Genomic DNA, 2,728 nt, shown 5'->3' with positions numbered 1-2,728 from the left:
CTGTCTCCAATACAATCCCCCCAAGTCAGTCTGTCCCAATCACAATCTCCGCATGTCTGTCTCCCCTAAGTACAATTCCCCCTCAGGTCAGTCTGTCTCCAGTACAATTCCCCCTCAGGTCAGTCTGTCTCCAGTACAATTACCCCTCAGGTCAGTCTGTCCCCAGTACAATTACCCCTCAGGTCAGTCTGTCTCCAGTACAATTACCCCTCAGGTCAGTCTGTCCCCAGTACAATTACCCCTCAGGTCAGTCTGTCTCCAGTACAATTACCCCTCAGGTCAGTCTGTCTCCAGTACAATTACCCCTCAGGTCAGTCTGTCTCCAGTACAATTACCCCTCAGGTCAGTCTGTCCCCAGTACAATTCCCCCTCAGGTCAGTCTGTCCCCAGTACAATTCCCCCTCAGGTCAGCCTGTCCCCAGTACAATTACCCCTCAGGTCAGTCTGTCCCCAGTACAATTCCCCCTCAGGTCAGTCTGTCTCCAGTACAATTCCCCCTCAGGTCAGTCTGTCTCCAGTACAATTACCCCTCAGGTCAGTCTGTCCCCAGTACAATTACCCCTCAGGTCAGTCTGTCTCCAGTACAATTACCCCTCAGGTCAGTCTGTCTCCAGTACAATTACCCCTCAGGTCAGTCTGTCTCCAGTACAATTACCCCTCAGGTCAGTCTGTCCCCAGTACAATTCCCCCTCAGGTCAGTCTGTCCCCAGTACAATTCCCCCTCAGGTCAGCCTGTCCCCAGTACAATTACCCCTCAGGTCAGTCTGTCCCCAGTACAATTCCCCCTCAGGTCAGTCTGTCCCCAGTACAATTACCCCTCAGGTCAGTCTGTCCCCAGTACAATCACCCCTCAGGTCAGTCTGTCTCCAGTATTATTCCCCCTCAGGTCAGTCTGTCTCCAGTACAATTACCCCCCAGGTCAGCCTGTCTCCAGTACAATCACCCCTCAGGTCAGTCTGTCTCCAGTATTATTCCCCCTCAGGTCAGTCTCCCCCCAGTACAATTTCCCCCAGGTCAGTCTGTCCCCAGTACAATTCCACCTCAGGTCAGCCTGTCCCCAGTACAATTCCCCCTCAGGTCAGTCTGTCCCCAGTACAATTCCCCCTCAGGTCAGTCTGTCTCCAGTACAATTACCCCTCAGGTCAGTCTGTCTCCAGTACAATTCCCCCTCAGGTCAGTCTGTCTCCAGTACAATTCCCCCTCAGGTCAGTCTGTCTCCAGTACAATTACCCCTCAGGTCAGTCTGTCTCCAGTACAATTACCCCTCAGGTCAGTCTGTCCCCAGTACAATTCCCCCTCAGGTCAATCTGTCCCCAGTACAATTCCACCTCAGGTCAGCCTGTCCCCAGTACAATTCCCCCTCAGGTCAGTCTGTCCGCAGTACAATTACCCCTCAGGTTAGTCTCCCCCCAGTACAATTCCTCCTCAGGTCAGTCTGTCTCCAGTACAATTCCCCCTCAGGTCAGTCTGTCCCCAGTACAATTCCCCCTCAGGTCAGTCTGTCTCCAGTACAATTACCCCTCAGGTCAGCCTGTCCCCAGTACAATTACCCCTCAGGTCAGTCTGTCCCCAGTACAATTCCCCCTCAGGTCAGTCTGTCTCCAGTACAATTCCCCCTCAGGTCAGTCTGTCTCCAGTACAATTACCCCTCAGGTCAGTCTGTCCCCAGTACAATTACCCCTCAGGTCAGTCTGTCTCCAGTACAATTACCCCTCAGGTCAGTCTGTCTCCAGTACAATTACCCCTCAGGTCAGTCTGTCTCCAGTACAATTACCCCTCAGGTCAGTCTGTCCCCAGTACAATTCCCCCTCAGGTCAGTCTGTCCCCAGTACAATTCCCCCTCAGGTCAGCCTGTCCCCAGTACAATTACCCCTCAGGTCAGTCTGTCCCCAGTACAATTCCCCCTCAGGTCAGTCTGTCCCCAGTACAATTACCCCTCAGGTCAGTCTGTCCCCAGTACAATCACCCCTCAGGTCAGTCTGTCTCCAGTATTATTCCCCCTCAGGTCAGTCTGTCTCCAGTACAATTACCCCCCAGGTCAGCCTGTCTCCAGTACAATCACCCCTCAGGTCAGTCTGTCTCCAGTATTATTCCCCCTCAGGTCAGTCTCCCCCCAGTACAATTTCCCCCAGGTCAGTCTGTCCCCAGTACAATTCCACCTCAGGTCAGCCTGTCCCCAGTACAATTCCCCCTCAGGTCAGTCTGTCCCCAGTACAATTCCCCCTCAGGTCAGTCTGTCTCCAGTACAATTCCCCCTCAGGTCAGTCTGTCTCCAGTACAATTCCCCCTCAGGTCAGTCTGTCTCCAGTACAATTACCCCTCAGGTCAGTCTGTCTCCAGTACAATTACCCCTCAGGTCAGTCTGTCTCCAGTACAATTACCCCTCAGGTCAGTCTGTCCCCAGTACAATTCCCCCTCAGGTCAATCTGTCCCCAGTACAATTCCACCTCAGGTCAACCTGTCCCCAGTACAATTCCCCCTCAGGTCAGTCTGTCCCCAGTACAATTACCCCTCAGGTTAGTCTCCCCCCAGTACAATTCCTCCTCAGGTCAGTCTGTCTCCAGTACAATTCCCCCTCAGGTCAGTCTGTCCCCAGTACAATTCCCCCTCAGGTCAGTCTGTCTCCAGTACAATTACCCCTCAGGTCAGCCTGTCCCCAGTACAATTACCCCTCAGGTCAGTCTGTCCCCAGTACAATTCCCCCTCAGGTCAGTCTGTCCCCAGTACA

Source organism: Pelophylax lessonae (assembly GCF_965119305.1).
Source record: "Pelophylax lessonae genome assembly, chromosome: 6".
NCBI lineage: Eukaryota > Metazoa > Chordata > Amphibia > Anura > Ranidae > Pelophylax > Pelophylax lessonae.
Note: the sequence above shows the minus strand (reverse complement) of the source record.